Genomic DNA, 13625 nt, shown 5'->3' with positions numbered 1-13625 from the left:
TTTTTAACTAATGAATAAAATTATGTCACCCTTTAAAGGTGCCTTTTCACAGATTTTGGCATTTTTTAACTTATTCATTAAATGCTTTATATCCATAAATGTCAACATTGGATCGTAAAAGCTCCAGTAAAAAATCAAGAATAAAATTAAAAAAAGGAAAAGAACATTGCCCGGACCAGGTTTCGAACCAGTGACCCCTGGAGTCCTGCCAGAGTCCTGAAGTAAAAACGCTTTAGCCTACTGAGCTATTCCGCCGAGTACACTTACTTGAAGTATTTTATACATTATATAAGCAATCTTCGTAGTTTCACAGAATTTAACGACAAAAACAGAACTCTCCAAATTATTCAATCGTTTCGCGTTGCAACGCTTTATAATTTTTAGGTTTTAAAATCGTCAAAAGATGCATATAATGGCTATATTAGACCATGGTAAATGTTCGGTATTACTGTTTCCTCACAAATATCATAACTAAAACGAAAATTTGCGAATCTGAAACAACTTTTTTCAATTTTGTCAATTTACCAAAGCGTGAAAAGATCACTTTAAGGGTATACAAATTATTTTCACTCACTTGTCTGATACATGGTTTGCAAGTACAAATGTACAAATTCAGAATTTCTTTTTCCATTTCAAACTTGCTTACCATGTTACATGTACTAACAGGCTAAGATATTTAATCCTTATTTTGAAAATTTGTATTTTCCAACCACTTGTAATTCAGAACATTATATTTGTATCTATTCTAAACTTGAATTCTGATCAAAGGAGGATTAATAATTTATTTGTTCAGTGCGTCAATTTATATTTAGCAAACAAAGATAAGCACTAAGAATACACAACAGATAAATGTTAAATCACAAACTTCCTGGTAACACTTGACAATTCATGATATGCTAAATAACATTATTATATCCTGATAGTATAGCCTTGAACAGAAAATTCCACATCCTTGTTTGCTAAGCTCTGCAAAAATGTACATGTACTTACAAAGAAGGGAGTTCTTGTTGTTATTTGACAACAAATAATTACTCAAAATTTGCATGTGGCTTAGTTTGTAACATTTGACAAATCTTCTTATTGACAATAAATATTGACTTTGTTAAAGCCAAAAAGCATTGTTAAACATCATCATTGTTAGTCCCCCCCCCCTCCTGACAGCCATACCCCCCTCATGAGATTGTATTGACCTTATACATGTAGTTGTAAACTTGATTTTGAGCCAAGTGATGAACTCATGTCTTCTGTGCCTTCAGCAAATGATCCAAAATATACAAACATTAGGGCTAAGTTTGCTAAAGTCAGCAAAAGGTAAAGGTGATATGAAATGGGCAGTAAAAAATGCTAAAACTTTTCAACAAGACGTATGACCTTTATGACTTTGACCTTTTACCCCAGTGACAGACTCATGCCTTCTGCACAGCGTCTCAATGAACTCAACATTGTAGCCAAGTTTCATGGAAACCCTTAAATGGGTACAAGATATATAGACATGACAAAATAATAAAGGTCAAACTTCTGACCTTGGCATATAACCTTGACCTTCAACAATTGTGACTAAATTATGCCTTTTGCACATCATATCAATGACTAAAACATTTTACGTACCGGTATGATGAAAATCATATCGCAATACAATATGCGGATTGCGATATATACCGATATACCGGTATATTGCTCCAGCACTAGTAGTCGTCAAGCAGCAGAATCAAAACCTACAAATTTTACTAGCAATTATCACTTTATAGCAGGGTTAATATAGATTTGTAGATGTCTATTTATGTATATCAATCATCATGAGAATAACAAATAAACAGGGGTGTCAATTGGCCAAAATCTAAAAACCTGAAAATAAGCCTATCGTTTGGGGACCAGAGCAAAAAAGGGTTAATAATTCATGTAACTTTGTGAACTATTGTTTATAACGTTGTAAACAATATGTCAAAGTAAAATAATTTGTGTTTAAGATGACATTTTGTGACAATAATATTAAAATTCCAGAACCAATCCTCTGATTTATATCAATATAAAAATTGGTCCTTAAGGGCCAAAATCCTGATTTCAGGAATAATCCTGAACTTTGACACCTCTGATAAATGAGCCTTGTTCTGAGGAAACTGGCCTTATGCATGTGTGTAAAGCATAATCAAAGATTAGCCTGTGCACACTGCACAAAACTTTCCGCTTGTAATGACTTGTTTGTTTATAGGAAGCCTTTTCTTAATTAAGAAAAACCAGTGTAGGCAGTAAGCGTCATCATTGAGTAGCACGTGCAGATTGCACACACTAATCTGGGACTACAATATACGCACATACATTACGCCCAGTTTTCCAGGTCAGACTCAAATTATAACTTTGTACATTTACCTTCATAAACTATTATTTGAAAATTCCAGCACAATTCACTTTTTGTACACTTAAATTTATTATCGGTAGTACATTGAAGATTTCTAAATGGACACTTATTTACACCATACCTAAACAACTGCTTTTGGTCACAAATTTAAATAATGTTCATTATCACAATGTTTGTAAACCTCTTAATATGAATGTCACCATTGCTCAGCCTTTCCTACTTAGTGAACACTTCCTGTTTTGTATTGTGGTAAATTGAAGTAAATGGTAATTAATTACTAATTACATAAATTACACGGCATGAGCAGATGCAAACAGCATGAGAATTAGTCAGTTTCAACTTACCACACTATAAGTATATACAGTCTTGTAACTCAAAAATCCCACTATATAATAAATCAAGTGTGACACTCTTGTGGATGCTACACTTCATGTTAACCCTTTGCATGCTCGGAAATTTGTCGTCTGCTAAAATGTCGTCTGCTGAATTTCATAAATTAGCATTTTCTTCGATTTTTTTCAAAGAATACTATCAGAATAGCAAACAGTTTGGATCCTGATGAGACGCCATGTTCTGTGGCGTTTCATCTGGATCCAAACTGTTTGCAAAGGCCTTCAAAATTCGGTTCCAGCACTTAAAATGTTAAAGATATATACCAGTAGCTTCCTTAGAGCTCATAACTTGTTTGTTTTAATAAATAAGAGTGCACATTGCTCTAAATGAAGGATAAATTCAATATACGTTGCTTGTAACCCTGACATGAATGCATAATCCGCAGTCATAACAAACAACATGTTGACAAATAGAACAATGATAAACAAGAGTTAGTTAGATCACGATTAATGCATTTAAATATTAATGTTCATGTTTTGAGAATATTTTTCTTAACTCATCATAAAAATGTTCTCTACATTTTGATATTAATAGTAATAACTTACATGAGGCACTAAATTTTGTGGCGAGGGGCGCAGTTTTATTTGACACATAATGTAGAAATTTATAAATGACATATGACATTTTAAAAAATCAAGCCGGTTGCCAAATGCATAGGTCTGCAACAAGTGTCATATGTAAACCGATAAACACTTTTTAAGATAATTTGTTTTTCCACACTAAGATATTTTAAGAGTTATGTTCTTCAATTCAAAATGGAATTAATTATTGGTAAATTAAGCTTAAGGTATTTCACTCTTGAAATATGAAATGCAGGGTTTTTTCTCCACTTTTTGGGAAGATAGCCCATGGCTTTGGAATTAGGAATTTTATCGGCATTTTCATGAAATTGGGAAAATAAATTCATTAGCCTTTTTTTCCACGTGAAAAGTCCACTGAGTAGGGAAATACTAAATTTGATATAACTCTTTATAATCATTCAAATTAAAAGAACAAAATCATATAATACTTTGGTAGATGTAATTGAATTGAAATTGAGATAAAATACCCATTAGACTTCTTTCTAAAAAAAAAAAAAAAAAAATATTTTTTTTGGAAATTGGGAATTTTTTGCCACATTTTGGGGAAAAAGTATACTTTTTGGGATTGGGAACATAGCCGAATTTCGGCTATAAAATCGGGCCAAAAAAAACCTGAAATGCAATATATGGGCTGTGCTCTGTGGAAAAGGGATTTAATGCATGTGCCTTAAGTGTCGTTCCAGATTAGCCAGTGCAGTCTGCACAGGCTAATCTGGGACGACACTTTCCACCTAAACTAGATTTTTGCTAAGAAGATACTTTCTTGAAACAAAAATACAATTGCACAGTCTAATCTAGGAGGGCACTTTAAGCACATGCATTAAACACCCTTTTCACAGAGCACAGTCCATATATTAACCCATTTATGCCTAGCGTCTAGAAAAAAGGCCTTGGCAAACAGCGTAGACTCAGATGAGATGCCGCATGATGCGGCGTCTCATCAGGGTCTGCGCTGTTTGCTTTAAGGAATTTCTGTAAGAAATATTCTAAATATAGAAATAAATATATAAGACATCCCTTATTTTGGAAATAAGTTGATCCAATTTAGAAAGATTGGAGAGTCCACTAGGCATAATTAAATGAATTATATATCAAACTTAAAAACCTTACTCCCACATCTGCTGTGAAACACTCTCAAAGCAAGCCCTTCCTGTGATATTTATCAGATATTTGCTAAGACTCTTTTTATTGATATTTCATATAAACAAAGAAAAACATTGACAGAATGTTAGCCAAGCCCATTCTTAACCAACCAATGATGAAATTTTACCACAGTATACATTGTATGTTAAACATACAGTAATTTACATATTTTAAGTTTCCACATGAATCAAACATCAAAACATCCAAACAGGTGTGGTTACTGATACTTGAATACATTATGTCTGAGGTTTAGCATAACTTCAGTTGTTGTTTTTCACCATTTTGGGCATGGGGCCCAGTCTCAGGTTTGAATTGGGAAATATCTCGTTCTTTTGGCTAAATGTGGGAAATTGATGTTGTTGATTTTATGCTTACAAATACTTTGAAATTGATAATAAAAGTGATTTCAATATGATGTTTTCCAAGGTTCAACTTCTAGAGCTGGACTTCAATAAAAAATTTACTTATTAAAAAAATATTCTTTTTTTGGAAACCTTTAATTGGGAATTTTAAGGTTTCATTTGGGAAAAATAGATACTTTTTTCCATTGGGAATGGGTCCCCCCACCGCACCCAAATTTGAATGAAAAAACCCACTGAACTTGGTATGTTGAAATTGTAAGTAAGATGTCAACAGTAGATTTAAGAATTCAAACATATTACCGTATTTTATTATTTAAAGCACGCTCCCATATATAACGCGCATGCGATATTTTAAAGCCAAAATGGAGAAAAAAGAATTTAAGACCAAAAACCTAAAAATTGGGCCGAAAATGGCTGCCATTCTTATATTGCGCAATCATTTAATTCTAGTATTTTGGGCGCTTAATTTTTTGTTTAAAAGTAGGGAGCGTTTATACGACCAGGAGCATGGGTTGCATAGCACTATATTTTCGAAAAATTTTAAGATTACCGTATTTTACCATGCATAGCGCGCAGTTTTTTACCTTCAAATTTCAAAATAAAAATTCAGTGCGCGTAATACATTGACACAACGCTTTCCTGGTTGCTAAATTGCAAAAAATCCATTTCGTAATCGTAAATCTTCACAATTGCCGCCATTTTTGTTATTGCAAAAAAACTACACCCTATAATGTTATAGACTGAAGGGGCCGTTGTCGAAACAACAAATAGCGGGAAAGGTTAGGAATGAACGGGGTAGTAATAGTTTTGACAAAAATTAAAAGATGAAAAAAATGTCTTTGTTGGTGTTTTCACACTTCTTCATTGATTGTTCATTAAAAAAAATCGAGGTATTTCGATCCCTGTGCGCCGCGGTATTGTTTGTTAAAGTTTTAGTTGTCATGAAAACTCGTTGATTTACAACGCAAAACGTCTTATTTGAACTAAGGCTAATTATTTCAATAAGTATTTCTCAACTTCGCTTTTGCTTTATTTTGATAATTTAATCCAAAGTTTAATGTTAGCATTTCCGAAAATTTGCACTCTATGTGAATTGACAGTTTGACGTCATCAAAGGAAAGCCGCTTCCTGTCTGAAGCAATAAAGCGACAAGTTTCTCGCCGACAAAATTGGCTTCCTTTGTCTAGCAATCAACATGCCGAACCAATCGTGTGTTTGTTCCTCAATGGCAATCATCCAATTAAATAATAGTGGTTTTGTCGGCGAGAAACTTGTCACTTTATTGCTTCAGACAGGAAGCGGCTTTCCTTTTATGATGTGAAACTGTCAATTCACATAGAGTGCAAATTTTTGGAATTGCTAACATTAAACTTTGGATTAAACTATCAAAATAAAGAAAAAGCGAAGTTGAGACATATGATTGAAATAGTTAGCGTCAGTTCAAATAAGACGTTTTGCATTGTAAATCAACAAGTTTTTATGACGACAAAAACTTTAACAATCAATACCGCGACAATGCGGGGATATACCTCGATTTTTTTAATGAACAATCAATGAAGAAGTGTGAAAACACCAACAAAGACATTTGTTCATCTTTTAATTTTTGTCAAAACTGTTACTACCCCGTTCATTCCTACCCTTTCCTGCTTTTTGTTGTTTCGACAACAGCCCCTTCAGTCTATAGGGTGTAGTTTTCTGCAATAAAAAAAATGGCGGCAATTGTGAAGATTTACGATTACAAAATGGATTTTTTGCAATTTAGCAACCAGGAAAGCGTTGTGTCAATGTATTACGCGCACTGAATTCTTATTTTGAAATTTGAAGGTAAAAAACTGCGTGCTATGCATGGTAAAATATGGTTAGTCATCAACCATTGGAGGTATATGTGATGACTTCATTTTACCAGTGTTTGACACCAACGGGAGTCTTGTAGTATGAGACTTCAGGAATTTAGAAGAAGACTCCTTGTTTTTGTGTCAAGGGAGTCCATTGAACTCCTTAAAAATGATGCTTGAATTATTTAAATTCAAGTGGTTCGTTTCACGAGATCAGAATGTCTGGCGCATCCAAAAATGTACAATCATCATTCTGCTTGCATACATTGACAAAAACAAACCAGTCCAAAATAATTTATTTTGGATAACTGTAACAGTCTTTGTGTGTTGTAATAGTTGAATAAGTATTACTCTGAATCAACCCCATCGTGTCAGGGTGATATTTACGGATATTTTTGGTAAATTAGGTTTTGCTACACTGTCTCTAATCACAACATTTGCTGTTTGTAAAACATGCATGCCCCCCATATGGTCTGTCAGTTGTAGTGGCAGCCATTGTGTGAATACGTTTTTTGTCACTGTGACCTTGACCTTTGACCTAGTGAACTGAAATTCAATAGGGATCATCTGCCAGTCATCATCAATGTACCTATGAAGTTTCATGACCCTAGGCCTCATTATTCTTGAGTTATCATCAGGAAACCATTTTACTGTTTCGAGTCACTGTGACCTTGACCTTTGACCTAGTGACCTGAAAATTAATAGGGGTCATCTGCCAGTCATAATCAATGTACCTATGAATTTTCATGATCCTAGGCGTAAGCATTCTTGTGTTATCATCCGGAAACCGTTTTACTGTTTCGAGTCACTGTGACCTTGACCTTTGACCTAGTGACCTGAAATCAATAGGGGTCATCTGCCAGTCATGATCAATGTTCCTATGAAGTTTCATGATCCTAGGCATAAGCATTCTTGAGTTATCATCTGGAAACCATTTTACTGTTTTGAGTCACTGTGACCTTGACCTTTGACCTAGTGACCTGAAATTCAATAGGGGTCATCTTCCAGTCATCATCTGAATGTACATATGAAGTTTCATGATCCTAGGCCTAATTATTCTTGAGTTATCATCAGGAAACCATTTTCCTGTTTCGAGTCACTGTGACCTTGACCTTTCACCTAGTGACCTGAAAATCAAAAGGGGTCATCTGCCAGTCATGATCAATATACCAATGAAGTTTCATGATCCTAGGCCTAAGCGTTCTTGAGTTATCATACGGAAACCATCTGGTGGACGGACTGACCGACCGACGAACCGACCGATCAACATGTGCAAAACAATATACCCCCTCTTCTTTGAAGGGGGAATAGTAAAACTAGATTACCCGTAATTGTTTACACAATGCACGTTTTGAGGCCCCAAGGCACAGAAGATGGGAAAGGCTGGGAATCAGTTGTGTGTGAACAACCCTGTCTCACTATTAATTGATAATTTTAGTAATTGATTGCAGTTTGTTGTCTTTGTTATAACAACTTACTACACTAAATGGTCCCTACATTCCACTCCTCCACGAAAATATATTGCCAGTTACTTAAGAGATATAATCCTAGTTGAAATTGTGCTGTTCATGCATAATATTGTCAAAACTTTTAACATTAACAAATTCTAGCTTCAAATCAACAGTTGTACAGCACGGGTGACCACTGCTACACAGCAACTGTGCGGATGGGAAAGCTGGATTTGGAGAAAATATGAAAATCGGTAGTTGACGCGTCACGAGAGCTTGACCCAAACATAATTTTTAAGGCATTCAAAAAATGCTGTAACTTGACCATCCTCTACGGGACAGAAAGAAAGACCTGGCAAAAAGCCATCTGGCAACCCGACAGATGAAGAGGATTTTATTTTACTAGAATGCTATTGCAAGGAAACACCAACTGGGATGACAGATTTAGAAGTTTTTTTACAGGGACAACTTATGATGAAGATATCCAAGTTTTCGAAGTCTCAGACATCAATAGATGACCAGTGTACACAACGACCATACCAACACAATGACAACAACAGCCCTTTTCAGGGCCCCCATTTTCTAAAGAGAATAATTTTAAGAATTTTCTAAAATATAGTGCTTTGCAACCCATGCTCTAAAGCATATTAACACTTCCTTCCCTGTAAACAAAAAACGTTAAAAAAACTCTAATTAATGATTACACTATACATGTAAAAGTGCAGGCCATTTTCGGTGCGATTTGCAGGTTTTCTTGTCTTGAAATATTTTTTCTCCATTTTTGCTTTAAATAACCTTAGGTTGGTTTATACATTGATGCCTGGTATATAATGGTCAAATACGGTACATTGCAATAATGCAACCTTGGCTGTTAACAAGGAAAATTTCACAGCTACTTTCCAATGAATGCATGGTTCTTATCTCCTAACCCTTTCAGTGCGGGAACCGAATTTTAAAGGCCTTTGCAAACAGTTTGGATCCAGATGAGACGCCACAGAACGTGGCATCTCATCAGGATCCAAACTGTTTGCTATTCTGATAGTATTCTTTGAAAAAATAGAAGAAAATGCTATTTTTAGAAATTCTGCAGACGACATTTTAGCAGACGACAAATTTCCCAGCATGCAAAGGGTTAAATATGCACATGTTCATGATGCGTAAAAACAATTCTATGCATCAATTAAAAAAAAATAAAGGGGCCTTTTCACGTTTTGGTAAATTGAAAAAAAAATAAAAAAAGGTTTCAGATTCGCAAATTTTCCTTTTAGTTATGGTATTTTTGAGGAAACAGTCAAACATAACATTTACAATCCTCTAAAATATCTATTATATGCATCTGTTTACACTCTAAAAACCTGAAAAATATAAAGCGTTGCAACGCGAAACGATTGAACAATTTGGAGAGTTCTGTTGTTGTTGTATTGTGTGATACTACGATGATTGCTTATATGAAGTAAAAAATTATTCTCTCATTGTGTGAGTATGGATAGCCTAGTTGTCTAAGTGATAGACTTTTACTCCAGAGGTCATTGGTTCCAGCCCAGTTGAGGGTTACTGTTTTTTCTTTCTTTAATTTTATTCTTGTTTTTTACTGGAGCTTTTAAGATACCATGTTTGCATTTATCAATATAAAGCATACAGTGTCAAACTTCAATACAAGCCAAAATCTGTGAAAAGGTCCCTTTAATGAAAGAGAAAAACATACAGTTACTGAACTCATCATAAAACAAGCAAGCAAACATTGTCATTTACAAACAAAGTCTTATCTTTTATTATTAATACAGGTACATGGATTAATTGACCTATATCCTCTGAATCAAACAGTTGATTTCCTATTGATTTTCAAAATTTTGGGCCAACGATTGACAATTCTATAAATAGACTCAAGGGGTTCCCGGGATTAAATATAAATTGTGTAAAAATTTGGATGTGCAAATAAGATCAAATTTTATTGTGTGTTAGTTTTAATTCGTTTTCTTCTTAAAAATGTGTGATAATATTTACATGCATATCGACCGACATACATATTTACAGATGATGACAGTGATTTTCTGAATCCTGAATTTGAGTTGTGAAATCCCTTCATAATGAAATTGGTTGCAGGTCTTTTCCGCCCTATGCCACAGGTCCGAATATTGGCCCCATTCCAATGCAAATCTGGTTGTTTTTTTCCCCAAAAATATCCCAATTCAAAAAAATTATTTATTTTTTTAAACCTTTTAAACCTTTAAATATATCAGTTAACCTGATCCAGTGTAGAAAATATAAAAATATTGTATAATTAAATTATCTGTTGCCTTGAATTTGTTTTAAAAACAGTAAAATATGTTATATTGATTATTGAAAAACTTTCCTTATTTTCCCAAAAATCCATTGTTCCATGTGATTTTCTTCCCCTCAAAAAAGGCCAGGCCCTTTCCCCAAAATCAGATAAAAAACCTGCACTTATCACACATGTTCATAATATTTTGTAAAATTTTAATCATGTGTTATCCAAAAAGTCGCTATTTACCAGTTAACGGCTTCTTTGAAATATAAGAAACACTATTTACATGAACATGCGATTATTTTTCCCAATAGAGCCAGTTTTGCGATTAATTTTTTTCCCAAAATGGGTTTTTTCACGGCACGAAATTCCCGAAATTCCAGTGTGGCATTTTCCCAAAATGGAGCAGAAAAGGCCTGGGTAGGGGCAGAGAAATGTGTTGTGTCATCCTGTGCAAGTTTTTACATACATGTAACAAATGCAATTGTCATTAGTCCATATAAACGTACTTTGATAATTTTTGTTATGGCGGCTCTGGGAGTACAAATGCACCCCTTCATAAATTTAATCATGGCTCTGCACACAGCATTGTTGCACATCACTAAACAGATGTGGTTTGTAACCAATTAAGGAAAGCAGTGCCCCAGATTATGATAAGCTGCGTATCTGCATCTTTCACCCTATTAAAATGTTTAAAAACGCAAAGAAATACAATATCATGTGTATTGAAAACTCAACCAACTTTTACGCAAATTCGTCAAATTTAATGCATACAATACATTAGCTTCGATCGAAAATGCTTTGCTCATTTTCGGTATTTTCTCTTTATGATGCGAAATAAAATGTCTAAGAGAGGTTGAAAGACGTCCACGATAATCCCGCCAAAATATCAGTCGATATGTTTGACAGTTACAAAGATGTCAGTTAACATCAGGTTTTTTTTTTAAGTTTAAAGTTTATATTTATATATGGACAGTTTCAAGGATTAAAGACGCTATGAAACATCAGTTTATTTAAGTTAGTTATATTAGTTTACAGTTTTATTGAATCAATACAAGGGTGCAGCTTCAACTGAAGTAAAGCCAGGGGTTTTTATCTGATTTTGGGGAAAGGGCCTGGCCTTTTTTGAGGGGGAAAAATCGCGCAAAATGCCGGATTTTGGGGGAAACAAGATGTGTTTGTGAAACACAATGTCCCCCTATATGATGTTTGACCTTGTAGGATGACCTTGACCTTGTGAAGGATGACCTTGACCTTGACCTTTCACCACTCAAAATGTGCAGCTCCATGAGATACACATGCATGCCAAATATCAAGTTGCTATCTTCAATATTGCAAAAGTATTAATAAAATAAGCGATTTGGGCCACATACATTTGACCTCTGACCTTAAAGGATGACCTTGACCTTTCACCACTCAAAATGTGCAGCTCCATGAGATGCACATGCATGCCAAATATCAAGTTGCTATCTTCAATATTGCAGAAGTATTTATAAAATTAGCAATTTGGGCCACATATATTTGACCTCTGACCTTGAAGGATGACCTTGACCTTGACCTTTCACCACTCAAAATGTGCAGCTCCATGAGATACACATGCATGCCAAATATCAAGTTGCTATCTTCAATATTGCAAAAGTATTCATAAAATGAGCGATTTTGGCCACATATATTTGACCTCTGACCTTGAAGGATGACCTTGACCTTTCACCACTCAAAATGTGCAGCTTCATGAGATACACATGCATGCCAAATATGAAGTTGCTATCTTCAATATAGCAAAAGTTATTGCAAAATGTTAAAGTTGGCGCAAACAGACAGACCAACAGACAGGGCAAAAACAATATGTCCCCCACTACTATAGTGGGGGACATAAAAATCACGCGTAACACCGGATTTTGGGGAAAATAAGCAAAGTCTTAAATAATCAATTCAACATATTTTGCTGTTTTTAAACCAAAATCAAGGCAACAGATAATTTAATTATGCAATATGTTATATTTTCTACACTAAATCAGGTTAATTTATGTATTTAAAGTTAAAAAAAAAAAAAAAAAAAAATTTTTTAGGGGAAAAAAATGAAGCCTGGGGGAAAATTTACCTGCTGAGGGGAAAAAAAATCTGAGGGGAAAGGGCCGATTTTCGGCGGGTCCCAAAGAAGGAAAAAAAGCCCTGAAAGCAGCAATGATTTTAAGGTTTGCATTTTTATAACTCATTTCACCCTATTTCGAGAATGAAATCACCCTATTTTTCAAAATCAATGGGTGAAAATAATTATCTTGACATTTAATTTACCTGAATATCAGCCTACAGAAGTTATCTTATGCAAGCAACCTAAAAATATGACAAATGTTTCAACACACTATTCTTGCTGACATTTTCATTTTGAAATTTGAGTGTAAATATTTGACATCTGTTCTACATCATTATTGACTAAGGTTACATCAAATATCACATTGTACAAAAGATTGGTGTACTTCAACCTAATTGATAGCCACACTTTTAGTGGGCAACATTACGACAGTTTCAGAACATGGTGAATAGAGCAAACAAAAGAATAACAAAGTAAACAAGAGCACCGCCTTGCGGGTGCAGACCGCTCATCTATTTTCTTTTTAAAGGTGAAGGGACTCTCAATTTCAATCACAAAGGAGGGAGGGGTGGAGTGAAGAGGGGTGTATAGTGTGGGGGTGTGGTCATTTATTACATAATCTTCCAAAAATGCGAAAAAAAACTGCCAAAAAAATAAATAAATAATTTCGGGGGTGGAGAGGTGGGGGGGGTGGGATTCTTGGGTGCGATGGTAAGACGGTATTTCAAAAATAAAATAATAAAAATAAATATTTGTATTTTTTAACCGTTTCAAAAAAATAATTTGGGGGGGATGGGGCGGAGGGTATAGTGTGAGGGTGTGGTGGTCATTTGTGAGATGATCTTAAATTTTTTTATAAAAACTGGGGGGGAGGGGGGGGGGGGGCGTGGGGGATTGTTTGGGTGGAGTCTATTGTGGTATGTCAAGTAAGAGTTGTTTTGTCAAAGTATCAATCAAATCTAATCTTAAATAAAGAAGTTATGACAATTTTAGCAAAATTTAATAATTTGACCTTGAGAGTCAAGGTCATTCAAAGGTCAAGGTAAAATTCAACTTGCCAGGTACAGCAACCTCATGATAGCATGAAAGTATTTGAAGTTTGAAAGCAATAGCCTTGATACTTTAGAAGTAAAGTTGATCGAAACACAA

At 34.6% G+C, this 13625-nt stretch overlaps 1 protein-coding gene across 3 annotated transcripts in view; it reads right to left on the bottom strand.

The window, feature by feature from the left end:
• The window catches only part of LOC127881822 (phosphatidylinositol 4,5-bisphosphate 3-kinase catalytic subunit alpha isoform-like), a 66438-nt gene that overhangs the window by 48180 nt on the left and 4633 nt on the right, over nucleotides 1-13625 (bottom strand). Inside the window, exon 1 of one of the 3 annotated variants that reach the window (XM_052429961.1) lies at nucleotides 2368-2561. The exons of 1 other annotated variant lie outside the window; for it this stretch is intronic. The gene's annotated coding sequence lies outside the window, so the exon portion shown is untranslated. Of the gene's footprint in view, nucleotides 1-646; nucleotides 804-2367; nucleotides 2562-13625 lie in introns of those variants that run through there. One more of the 3 variants, XM_052429960.1, reaches the window with a different exon arrangement.

This window comes from Dreissena polymorpha, chromosome 5 (assembly GCF_020536995.1).
Source record: "Dreissena polymorpha isolate Duluth1 chromosome 5, UMN_Dpol_1.0, whole genome shotgun sequence".
Lineage (NCBI taxonomy): Eukaryota > Metazoa > Mollusca > Bivalvia > Myida > Dreissenidae > Dreissena > Dreissena polymorpha.
Note: the sequence above shows the minus strand (reverse complement) of the source record. Positions and strands in the feature narration are given on the sequence as shown.